This window comes from Gallus gallus, chromosome 1 (genome assembly GCF_016699485.2).
Source record: "Gallus gallus isolate bGalGal1 chromosome 1, bGalGal1.mat.broiler.GRCg7b, whole genome shotgun sequence".
Lineage (NCBI taxonomy): Eukaryota > Metazoa > Chordata > Aves > Galliformes > Phasianidae > Gallus > Gallus gallus.
In genome coordinates, this window is record NC_052532.1 from 24,558,899 (window position 1) to 24,572,275 (window position 13,377).

A 13,377-nucleotide genomic window follows, 5' to 3' on the forward strand; every position below is an offset into this window, starting at 1 on the left:
AAAGGCAACTAAAAGAAGTAACATAATATTTGCAAGCAGATCTACAATTCCTTTGTCCTGCAGGAATGCAACAAGAGGCCCAAGCTAAAAATACATTTGTTGAGTATGCTTGTCATAGCCTTTTGAGAGGAAAAGCAAATAAACAAAAGCATAAAAATAGATATAAAAGAGATAAAGTAAGAAATAAGGGATATGAGGTCTCTTGTAGCCTAATAGAAAGCTATTAGTAGTAGGAGAAGGGTGCCAGGTGCTGCTAAATATATCTTCAGTGCTAGGTAAGTTTATAAATGACCACTTCTTGTAGGGCAACAAATCTAATGATTCTAGAGTTTAGTTTTTGTCATGGGCCACGTTTGGGTAGTTAGTAACATCAAAAAACAATGCTTGAAATGTCCAGGTGCAGCTAATCTAGTTTACACAGAAACTAGCTTGCCAGTCATCTCCTTTTTTTTCTCAGCAGATGCATTTTTTAAATTAACTGCCTCCAACTGAGGCAGCTACCAGCTAAGATAACTTCCATAATCTGTTAGATTCCTAATGGACAAAACTGGTCAATCCAGAATTTTAATTCTTGATGCCATGGCACCTCCACTAAGAAGAGAGCAGGGCAATGGTGTATTCCTGCTTCAATCTCACTGCTCACTCCACTGCATTTGCTTTCCTTAGAAAAGCTCATTTTTTCCCCCAGGTATACACATACTGATCTATCACCCAGCCCTAGACTATGTGTGCTGGTCAGCTGGGTGTCTGCTGTCCAGGATCTCCATGTCAGCCCAGGATGGGAGAGAATGGTGGTCTCTCAGTTGGTCTCTTTTCAAGGTAGTTGAAGGTTCTAGAGTTTCTCCTTCACACTCTCTAGCTGTCCCTTTCTGCCTTTAGCTCTGTGGGGGATCGCCTACCCAGCATGCAGCCAGAGGAGCTGGGAAGCCCAGGAAACAAGAAAAAATGTCTCCATCTTTCCAGAGTGGGATTATTTCAAGATTTGTCTCCCACAAAAACATTTTGATTGTTAGCTTTTGCTCCCAGTTCAGCACAGCATTTCTTCTCTTACAAATAAATAAATAAGACATTGAAGAAAAGACAGTCATCTGGTCAGCCCTAGTTATTTTATTATTCCCCTCTCAGGTCATACCTTGGTACACACCAGGATACCTTGAACTGGGAATCAGAAGTATTAGGCTCTCTTGGAAATTGAGGCTGAGTTTCTATCTCTGGACAAAGAGCCAACCCACAGAGAATTTAAATGACTTCTCTGGATCACAGTGAGAGCTTGGATGAGCTGCTCTGCAGCACTGTGTGAAAGCAGAACCTTGAGCCAGGCAGTATTTGGGAGGTGGTATTGAGCTGTTTTGGTCACTCTCCCATTTAGCTGACCTAACTGTTTTGGCAACAGACAGTTACTTCAGACATTGTCATACAGTAGGTACTGCAGTCCATGCTCATAACCTCAGAAAGGGAGAGAGAAAATGAGAAAACTGTGAGCCATTAAAATAGTAAAGCTGTAATTGATATTTGTTAATATGCAGGCAGAAACACGTGTTAATGGAGCTCACTATAATATTCAGCAACAGTAGCAGTCCAGGATGCACATGAGAAGCATTAAACTCATGTAAAAACAATGCTGATGTTGTGGAGCTTTTTTTGTTTGTTTGTTTGTTCTTTTTTTTGGGGGGGAAAGGCGGGGTGGAGACATATTTTACTTGTGGGGCTTATTACATAAGGAGATGGTAAATGTTAAATGTTTGATTTTTGCTCTTTAGTTTGTCACAGGAGGAAGAGTTCATACACGTAGCTGCTTATTAAAAAGATTTACTACAAAATATTGCATGCCACACTGTTGCTTTTTTGGAGTTTGCCTTTCTTTTCATAAACATTTTTTAACTTGACAACCTGAAAATTGCCACGAGCACATCCCTTACCATTTATTTTGCACTGTATGTATTTTTCATAGATACAGCGTTAAAGTGTTTGTAATAACTCTTCAAAGCTGAACCTCAAAACTGGAAAGGAGGTTTGGAAACTGATAAATGTTCTGGTGGATCTGTTGGCTGAAAAATATTGTATTTGGCCAAGTGGAGATGTAACAAAAAGCTGTAAAAAATAATGCACAGAGCAATGTATTTACATTCTTGCCAGAAATTTAATAAGTATATTCAGCAAAATTCTTCTGGTAGATTTGTCAGGCATTTAACACTTTGCTACCTTAAAAATAGGTTTCATTATTGCTAAATGTATGGAAGTAAACAATAGTCAATTATATTTCAATTATACTGAAAAAATAGTTGCCAAGTGCCTTACACCCACTCACTGGATGGTTCAAGAAATCAAACATCTCTTCCCCTCTCACTCCAGTAGTGGATCACAGCAGTCATTTTTTGAGGGGTGAGGAAGCTTTCCTATTAAGATGTCATTTCTCACAAAACATACCATCATTGTATTTTAGTGACTGATCAGCAACTCCATATTATCTGAAATGACATTAAACAAAAGATATCAAATGAAAGTAAGTATGCTTTGAGAAGTATGAATTTTCGCAGTTCATTGCTTTCATTTCATGCACATGAATTTGAAAAATGTAGCGACTTCCAGTGAGTCAGATTTTAGTATAAAGTAGGCAAGGTTCAACTGTGCTTCAAGAGCTAATTACTTTTCTACCAGAATAAACTTGAAAGAAGGGAACAAAACACCAGGCTGCATGTAATTCTTTTAGTATTAATTCTGACTTTGTGGTTGTCCAAAAGCTTTGATTTGTCACAGTCAAGTCTTTCTACTCAAGCTTGAAGTGAAAAGTACAATCTTGTGTTTCTTGTGGAACATAGCAGGGTAGAAATGAATGCCACTAATTCATCTTAGGCTTGGGTAGGAGGAGGAGTGGGCTTACTCCTCAGCTAAGTTATTTATATAAATAATACTGCTACCTCCCTCTTCTTGTGGTGTATTTCCTCTCTCAATCTGAAGTATTTTGCAAGAAGCTGAAAAATCTATACCTTGAGTCATAGATCCATGAGATACCTCGAGTTGGAAAGTAATCATGAGGATCATTGAGCACAACTCCTGATCCTGAATGAAGGTAAAGCACTAAATGTTCAGATAAAAGAGGACCAAGCCAGCTGCCTCCCCAAATCCCATAAATCCAAAAGTCTAAAAGAATCAGACCTGACTTTTTCCCAACTTGGAAACTTGCTCCCATCTCTAATTATACATCATAATTCAGTGCAGTCACTGGCATAATTGGCCATCTGTGTACTTTCATATGTGTGAAACAAACACTGGGAAAGGTTACACAGGGCTGGTGCCACTAATGCTCATGGAGAGGTGATGGGGGCTAAACTTCAGAGCTGGATTTGAGATCCATTCTGCAAACGAAATGTGATTTTTCTTCTTGATGTTGAGGGTTATGAAAAGCCCAGACAACATGACAGCAGAGCTGAATGGCAGGTGGAGAGGCAAGGGTGGGACCAGAAGGCTTGCAATTTGTTTCTGGGGAAAAACAATTGTGTTTCTCATATTCTCTGCTGAAGTTTGATTTAATTCTGGACATACTCCACTATTAATTAAATAGATGACAGTATCTCAGAGGCTGCTGCAGTACTGTGTCCCCAGGCCTGGACAGTGGGGAGGTGATTCCAGGCAGGAACACCCACACACAGCTAGCATCAGGGATGGACACAGTGCCTTACCTGGATTAATTCCAGTAGCTGGTCCCAGGTTCCTCAGTTTCCTCAGCCCGTTAGACATACTATGTATGAAGGTTCAAAGTCTTTCTCGTATGCCCATCTCTTATCCTACATGCCTACACGTCCAGCTTGAAGCACACTGGCATTCACACATTCCTACTCAGAACAGAAGATGGCTATAAATAGGATTTAACCAGAATATCAGTTAGGCTGCGGTGATCCAGCACAGAGCTCAATCAGACAAGCACACTGCCTGCTAACCCGCTTACACATGGCTAGGCCCTTTTTTCCCTTCTTACCTCAGTTTTCTCAAGCTTGTTTCCCCCCAGTCCGCCTTGACCGCCTCCTTTTCCCCACCTTTGTCCCATCCCCAGAGTATCCCGTAAGTCTCATACGTTTCCAGAATCTTCTTAAAACTTGTCATAGTAACTTTCATGCAACAGACAAATACTCATCCCAGCATCCCATAGCGAGTCCTGTAGGCAACCACCCCTGAGGGCTTCTGAGGTGTTCAGGGGAGATGGTTTAATTGGATAACTCACCTCGGTGGTTTTGCACCGCACACAATAGGTGTGAACACTCCTTTGGGCAGTCTCAGGTGCAGCAGATTCAGTGTGCTCCCTTTTCCCTGTCACTGGGTTGCCAGGGCTCCTCTGCCTCACTGTTCATCTGCTCCTCGCCAGACCTTTGCGGTCTCGGTGATTAGCCTTTAATCACATAGACTGAGCATCTCCTCTGTAGCTGTCCATGCCAGAAAGGCCAGGAGTGTCTGATAATGAACTGGGTGTGAAGATGATAGCAATCCTATGGTGCTGCAGAACTGGAGAGAGCTGCTCTTCTTTTATAATTGGTTTTGACATTCTGCCAAATAAAGCGCTGGGGAGTATATATAGTCCTGGGGAGGCATTTTCTGGAGGCTGCAGTGCAGGGTAGAAATGACCCTGCTTACAATGTAACAGTGTCATTGCTCTGCCAGGCCCCACATCCCAGCTGGGTCATACCCAAATTCTAAACTGGATTCATACGTTATGCCAATGAAATACCTTCTACTGTCTCACTGGAAGAAATAATTATCCCTTATTTTCTTAAAGTAGGTGTAGAAATTTATCAAACAGCTCTCACATTTTACCATAGCCAACAGGAGATTCTGGAGGTGGAGAAGTCTCACTCACCTTCCCGAGGGGCAGCCCAGGACCCAGGCAGGCAGACAAGCTTTGCATGCATAGCAGGACTCTGCCCAAGCCTCATCAGCCAGGAACTGTTCGCTATGAGCCCCTCTTTAGCTTAAAGTCACCCAATAGAAGACAGTAGTGGTATCAGTGCTGTGATGTGCCCAGCACCAGACTGAAGCCCAAAATACCCTCAGGGATGGGGAAAGAGAAGCATGGGAAAGCGCTGCTATCCGTGAGAAGTAAGCAGCTATATGCATTCTCAAGGAAATCCCTTCTGTTTGGACACCACTGCTGTTCTCCCTAGGATGGGCTTTGCCTAGAGGTATAGCAGATAACTGTGTTTGGGATAGCTCCTAGCAATCCTGGGACACTGCAGGTACCATGACAAGTTGCACTGCCCATGCATGCTTGCACAGAGCAGTAGGAAATGGCAATCCATGGTTGTTACCACAGTGGTAAACTGGGGCCTCATCTTCCCTTCTTCCAGTATGGACAGCCCAGGGTGCTCTACCAGAGGGTTCGGCAGCCTGCACTGAAGCACTGTGCCTGTGGATCTCAGTCACCTCAGTTCTTGTGCATGTGTCTTGCCCATATGTAGGAACATGGGAGGTTCTTTATTCTTGCAGCACACCAAGGTTTTGTGTATAGTCAGCTGCTCTCCAGACCTCTCATTATTTTTTTCTTTAAATGTTGCTTTTTTATTTAGAATTTTACTTTACATCAAGCCAGCTGGAGGTTTAAATATTTCTCCAGAAACTGGATCGTGAAGCCAGTGCACCTGGTGGTGAATAAATAAAGGCTGCAGAGCTGCCACTCTGCCACGTGCACTGCCACTTAACTGAGTGATTGTACAGATATAGTATCAGAGCTGGGTGAACAGTCTAAACACACACTTACAAATAATAACCTGAGCCCCAAACAGTGTTCTAAGTTTATGACAATTTCAAATTTACATCTAAATGAAGACAGGCTATTAGCTTGCACACTGGGTCTAAAGGGATGTTTCAGCTGGCAATAAATTTCAGGAATTCTACTTGATGATGGCAATGGGAATTTGCCATTTGCATTCCACTGTGTTCACTTGTCCTGAGATAAACCCAGCAATGCAAGAGTTACTCCACCAACAAAGCCCAGATAACCAATTCTTTGTTACAAAACACTCTTAGGCTCTGCACATGAGAAACATTCTGCAAACAAATTTGAAAATCGTTTTGAATAATGAGCGTATCTGAGGATGTTGCAATCTGCCTGCTCACATTTCTCAACTGCAGGAAGAGGTGAAAGACCACCTTTTATACATGACAGATTAAACAATGAAGATTTAACTTGCTTGGTGATGTGTATCTCTGTGAAGATTTAGCTGTGGTCCACTGCTGACTTTGTACCCTGACAGACATAAGGATGGATTAAATTTGGGCGGCTGAAGTTTTTCCCATTGTTAAGGAAGGCATGTGTGATCTGCTTTGTGAATCAGCACTTACACCGATAAAACTCTCAGGACAGTGCATGAGGATAAACCAAAATGAGAACTCACCCACCTCCATTTTTTGGCTGAAAACTGCAGCGGATGAGAAGCTGCTGCCTGGTGGCAATCATGGCCACAACAGAGAGGGTAAGTGAGGTCAAAAACTTCCAGTGAACCCTCTCGCCTCAAGTGTGTTTGAAGTTTTTTTCTTTCTCAGCTGTTGCTCCTACTCTTCCATCCATCCACCCACCCGATCTTCTCACCAGCTGGCACAAGTGCATATGTATAAGCCTGAGGCCAAGAATTGTGAGTTTTCTGCATTGGTTATTCATCAACCTTGCAATGAGGTTGCAGGCTCAATCACACTGGTGCTGATAACTCCCTACCTGCCTTCCCACAACTCTTTTGGTATGCAGAAGTACAGGCAAATTCACTGGGGAAATGGTATCGATCGAAAATTCTCTATATGGCTGTGGCAAGAACAGCAGTCTGGTCCAAGCTCTACTAAGAACCATACAAGATGCATGAGATGTAGAAATGACCCCATTGAGATTAATCTAACGCCACAGCTCAAAACTGAATGGCCTCTTGGCCCTGATGTCAAGATGCCGATAAGCTTTGGCATTATCTACTTGAAGATCCGGCTTCTGTACAGATGGGCAAGATGGTGGTCAACCCTTCTGAGCTGGGGAGCCCACCTGCCTCTCAATGCTCACCTTGGTAAGAAGAGCTGTCTTCTGCTCTCCTGGCCTCCTTCTGAGGCCTGTGGCTGTGAGGGACTCACCAACACAGTTCCAGCCGCTAACTCAGGTCCCAAAGGCACTGAATTGTCTTCTAGTAATGTTTTCATCTTCTCACTGACAGAAGGATGCTGCAGATAAGCAGGTGTCTAAAGCACCTCCACACCTAAGCTAAAGTAGCATACATCTCCCACAACTCTGTCCCTTCTTTCCCAGCAGCCATTTGTCAGATCTTTATCTATAGTGGGCTTCTAAAAGAAAACAGGGAGATAAAAATTCAGAGAAAAAAAAATCAGGCTGAAAACCCTTTCATAAGCGACACTCCCACAGAGAGGTAAGAACAAAAGAAGAAAGGCCAGGACAAAACATCTCCAAGTGGTGGCAGGGAGATGGAGGAGGAAGACACCTGCCTACATTTTCTATTGCTCAGCAACCAGGAAAAAAAAACATATCATATATAACTGGTATAAGGCACTTGAGGTTTTGTTGTTCGTTTTTTTTTTTTTCCTGTTGTTTTTGCTTTGAATCTAAAAACTGTAAAGTTGCAATCTATTTGCAGGAAACTTGAAAGCTGTGGCACAGATCTACGGAAGAAATACCTACAGAATGTAGTTTAGGAAGATATGTTTTAAAAAAAATTCTGTGCAAAAGGTTAGTAAGTTGTCATGGTTTTATGATTTTTGGTTATCGGTATTCCACATCATAGCATCATGCAGTGCACTGGGAGTTGAAGAGTTAATGCTCCAGTTCCAGAACATTCTATCCATTCCATCTCTAGTGAGCAGAGGGAAAAAAGACGTGTATACAAAGAATGGAAATAGTCCAAACAATTCATTGAGTTAATGATCTACAAAATTATCTACTAATATAATCCAGATTTCTCAGCCTTCAAACAGTGCTGGCAAGTGACATCTCACCCTGTGCGCTTGCAGGTTGGAATCACTGTAAGAGCTGTCTCATATCAGGATTGTGCTACTTCCTTCTTTCTATTTTTCCTCTATTTTTCCTGAATAGATAATGTCTGAGAAGAGAACAAATCGTGTATTTATTCAATAGAAGAGCTAGAGGTTTTCTTTGCCTAGTGTGTGTTGTGTCATTCTGTAATTTGTACATCATAACAGCATAGCCAGGGCCTGGACTTATATCAGTACTTTCTTTTGCATGCCTGTACAGCATAAGAAGATTAAATATATTTATTTATGACATATTTCTTGTCTGAACTATTCTACAACCTCTACAATAACAGACTGCACAGCTTTTCCAAACAGTATTTTCCAAGCTCCACAGCCCATTGAATCTATTTTTTGCCACGAAATGTAATATGAATCATCAGTTGCAGCCTTGTCATTTCTACCACAGACACGGGACAGTTGACATCTCCATCTTTCAAACAGACTTTTACGTATTTCCATGCATTCCAATGTTATCATTATATAGTTCCCCATTTTCTTCCTTTATTTTCTTCCCTTCTGACCCTTTTAATTTTCTAGCCCCTTTATTATTATCATTGTTTGCCCCAAATGAGACATGAGACTACCTCTTTCAGGAAGAATAGAACCTGTTGCAAGACACAGCTGAGCTGCCCAGCTACGGACCTTTCAAAGAGGAGACAGGAGATCCCTCCTTGCTTACTGCAGTTCACATACGTGCTTCACATTCTCAGCATGGTGTTTGCCCACTTCTCATCATTAATATAATTTTCTGATATACATCTGTTACCCTTGATTAGCCATCAACTTCTATCTTAAAGCTATGGAATACAAAAGGACAGGCTACCACAAAGAGTAACCTTCACAGCCTACATGTAGAACTTGTCATAGCAAGCATCAAGACTTGCAAAATACATTGTGATGCCAGATGTCACACGTGGTAAGACAGAAAGGCAATCAGACAAACCAATGTTCAGCTTTGTTCTGCCCTAGATTATGGTACTTTGAGCTATTAGAGCTACTTTTAATGTAACTATTGAAAAAAAAAAACATAAGGTAGATTCAGGCCAAAGCTGAGATAGTGAAAAGGTGACAGGTAAACTAGTAAGAAGATTTTAATCATGGAGTTTGGATATATCACAAAAAGGAAAAACAACAACAACAACAACAACAAAAAACGAAGAGGCTTGTGCAGTGCATGAAGTCATTCCCACTCCAGAGGCTGTTTGCACATAGACTTTTCCTGAGAGTACAGAGGCAGCTTGCCACAGAGAGAGGTGCCACTCAGCAGCTGTGCCTTTCCTGACATACACTCAATGATTTGGAACAGGAGAGTCTGATTCACAAAAAAGCATGAATAATTTGAATTTCATGAAGCATAGACTGCTAAACACTGATTCATGAAAAAATATCATTATCAATCACCAGTACTGTGACAGTGACTTACGACCCAGTCAGAACCAGTATAGTTGTCTTTAATAAGTCAAAAAGAGATGATGCAGCCTAGAAGTGCACAAGATCCTACTGAGAAACAGAAGAGTGGAGAAAAAGATTGATAAGGGTGTGACTATGAGACACGTAAGCTTTGAAATGTACATCATAAACTCTGTACTTTCCTCACGTAGATTTCAAGCAAGGCCTCAATAAATCCTACCAGTCAGTAGCTAAGTGATAACATATTATCATATGTGGGCATATTGTCTTAAACCTTTGTCAGAGGACAAATTGTGTTCAAACCCATGTAGCCTCCATGACTGTTGCTTTACATAGCTCCAAAATGACAAAGTGAGAGCACGCAGACTTGGATGTAGGACAAAATCTTGCAACGTAGCTGCTTCTGCACTAGAAGTCTTAATTAAAGTAACTACCTGATCAATGGTAAGCTATACTCCCACTGTGATCCAAGAATTTAGTGGTGTGTATTCTTAAGGTCTTTTGGGAAGAGCAAAAAAATTATTTTTAACCAGGTCATTTCTCATTTTCCGGTTGCTGGAAGCAAAGCAAAAAATGCTTAAAATTTAGAAAATGACTAATGGGGTTACTGTGAATTTTTGGCATTGGTGATTTTCTTATGATTAATGACTTTACTGTTTCCCCAACCTATAGCATCATAAATTATTATCACAAAGAGAAATATTAAAAATCAGTCCCTATGGGAGAATTAACAAGTAAACTATAGCAGCATAATATTAACATACCAGACGTTCTGCACAGGCCATCACAAATCAGGCTGGAATTATTAGCTAAGATGTAGTACCACATGAATGCGCATCTATTGTGTCTGCTCCCATGAATTTGTGTAACACTTTCAACAAATGAATCTTCCTTGAATCAGGAGCATGGAGCAGAGAGAGATCACTGAGGGAACAGATATCCCAAAGTTACCCCTGTCTTAACAGTAATGAGGATAGGGGAGAATTTACCTGAGGTTATTTCTGTCACTTTGTTGACATCAACAAATTATCATTCCATCTTTGAGGCATATATGGCAATATGTACCTTTTATGTAGCCAATGTTCTAGGGTTTTTTGTTTTTTTTTTGTAAAGCTTGCACTGTGCCTTCATTTCTGCCTCCATTTCGACCAAAAACAAAAACACCTGATTTTCCCTCTTCTTGGGTACTGCATTCTGCTGTTGGAAAAAAAAGAAAAAAGCACATCTACCCATTTTTGGTGTGGTTAGGTCCACTACACCCTTTAATCAGCTTGCTCCTGGACTTTCATTGTTCTTCTCGGAGTCTGGATGGTTTGAGCATGATCACTGTCATGAAGTATTCATAAGATAAATAGGATTTGCATTTCAGTTAACACAGAAAAGCTCACAGCTACCTGGGTGGAAGAAAGGGATTTTGCATTTTCTTGGCTTAGCTCACTTGGGATCTCATCTGTGCTCCGTAGCACAGGGTCACCAGTTTGTCAGTCAGGAACTTCAGCGTTCATCAGCGTTCAGAGAATGTTTCCCCATTAATGTTCATTAAAGCGAGAAGACTTGCTATAATTTCAACTAAAATCTGCTTTTTCATTTTTCTGGGAATCTGTAACATCACCAAAGGTGCATTGACAATGTGGTTTGGAAATTTAAAGTATCTCTTATAGGCTACTTAGCAAAAGTGCCCAGCTTTGGCTGACATTATTCAAAAGGACATCATTCCTGAATGATGCACACAATTGGATATTCCAACTCTTCACCACTTCTTGAACTGATTTTTCAATGCAGTGATTTCCAGTTTTATCCTACTTCTGGTTCAGCGTAAAAGCATCTGCTTATTTCTTTGCCCATATCAAGCCGTTTGCTGCATAACTTTTGTCTGTTCACAATCTTGCATAATAACTTAGGATTATAGAGAATTTATTCTCTGAACACTGTATATGGCCTCATCAGTAAAAGTGTGTAGGCCATAAGTCTTCATGAGTTTATAGTTCTAGCTTAATTGGTGGTTACGCTGGGAGAAAAACAGTGAAGCAACACACAAGCTGGAGAGAGCAAACCTCTGAGTAAACAGGGAGAAGGCAATTTGGCACCTGCACTGAAGGCCTTCCTCCAAAGCCAAGAGCTGCTAGGCCTGGGAAGTAAAACTTCAAAGCATCACTATGCAGTTTATAACTAACAGCAAAAGAGAAAAGGAGGGGCCAAGGGTTTTACCTGGTTAGGGAAAGAAACACAGAGGCTGTGTAAGAGTGCTTTGAGGCCACCCTGAGCTACAGCTGAGGTAAGTGAGTATATATAGCCTATTTTGAGACCTGTTTTCTCAGGGAATAATACTTGGAGACAGTTGGCTGGTTTTGATTGCTCTTCTAATTACACCTGGAGAGAACAGAATTGAAGGCACTGAAAACAACTCAGCTCTGCCAAGGTAGTCACTGTTTGCACAGCTCTGTGGGTTGGTTAATCTGGTGACTTTGCTCAGAGGTATGTGATGGTGAGAGAGGTCTCAGAGACTGATCTCTGTCTCCTGCAAGGGAAGCTGGACCATATCACAGTCCTCTTCATCCCTACTGTGGTGGCATGGATGCTTGAAATTTTGTTGCCAGAAAACCAGAGACTACTTATAAACAATCTTCAGGTGATGGGAACAAGGCATAGCTGAAAGACCAGCTTGCTCCCTGACCTCTCAGCATGTCAGAAAGACATTTGCGTGTCAGGCTGCAGATGGAGGCAGCATACACATCTTATGCACCACTGTGGTAGGTGACATTAGGATCCATCCAGGGCAGGTAGGAAATGCTGAGGTTGCAACCAACCTCCCTATTTCAAAATAGGAACTGGGTGTGTGGTATTGCTTGACTATATGATATTTTGTGAGTTTTCTTGTCCAGGATTGTCAGAAGTCACTTCCAGTCTGTGTCCAACCACCTGCTTACAGTGTCATAGTGTTGCATCACCAGCACACAGTTTGTTTTTGTTACTCAGAAAGGAAAGAAGATATTCCCAAGGTGTGCTGGGACAGACAAAATTATTCCTTCCTAGGGAAGGGTAAGAGGGATTCCTCTGCACATTATTAGCCATGTGAAACTCCAGACAGGCAGTTCTGGGCACAGTACAACCAAGGCCATCTGCGGTATTTCTGCACCACAGGGAGCAATGCAACTAATTCTGGGTTAACATTTATAGAAACAAATCCCTACTTCTTTTTATTCCACTGTATCATGTAGCTCATCTTGGAAAAGGGCTGATGTCCAGATGTGACAGAGATTTGTAAGATAAGTAAGGATTGGCCTGTTTTTGAGGAAGTTAGAGGAATGAGAAGTATGACTGACCTGATAATTGTGGCTGATATTTCTTTCTACAGGGCTTTTTCCATAGACAATAGCACTTTGACTGAAGCAAATAGGCGGTGTTATTATGGCTTTGTTCTGTTTTCCATTTTTAGCTGATAGGTGATGCAGCGTATTGTACAAGTAAACACAGTAAAATAAAAGCTGGATACATGCGTAATTTGTCTGCCTCTCTACCTGAGAGGAGCAGGTTCACACTAGAGGGGAACATCAACGAAATTGTTTTCCCTTGTGGAACTCAGTTTCATCAAAGCCAAACACACTGCAAACCTGTCCATTTTGACAGCATATCATTTACATGGGAAAATTTCCAGGAGCGCCCCTTGAAACAAACCATGTCAATTCTAAATTTTAAAATGATCTTTCAAACAATTTTAAAATATACTACTATTAGCATATTTTCCTGCTGAGTTTTCTATTTGCTTATCAAAATATGATGTTTAAGAAGCCAAAACTGAAGCAGAACTTGTTTCCACTGAAATGATTGATGTCATTGCATGCATTTCTTCTAGAGAGAGTTTCAAACTTTCTGAAGGGAGGAAACGTTTCTAGCTCAGAAATAAGTTAAAATTTCAGGATTCCACAATCTTCCCTGAGTCAGTTTTGTATCTCAGAGGGT